Here is a 205-nt window from a genome sequence, read left to right as displayed (position 1 = left end):
TCACCATCCTTGGGCATTATAGTCATCCTATGTGCGTGGGCACACGACAGTCATTGAAGTACTCTATGTGCGTGGGCACACGGTCATTGAAGCCTCTTTAGTGTCTCACCATCCTTGGGCATTATAGTCATCCTATGTGCGTGGGCACACGACAGTCATTGAAGTACTCTATGTGCGTGGGCACACGGTCATTGAAGCCTTTGCT

Source organism: Cibotium barometz, chromosome 8 (genome assembly GCF_041138505.1).
Source record: "Cibotium barometz isolate CiBa-2024 chromosome 8, ASM4113850v1, whole genome shotgun sequence".
NCBI classification, from domain to species: domain Eukaryota; kingdom Viridiplantae; phylum Streptophyta; class Polypodiopsida; order Cyatheales; family Cibotiaceae; genus Cibotium; species Cibotium barometz.
This window is presented reverse-complemented; position numbering follows the sequence as displayed.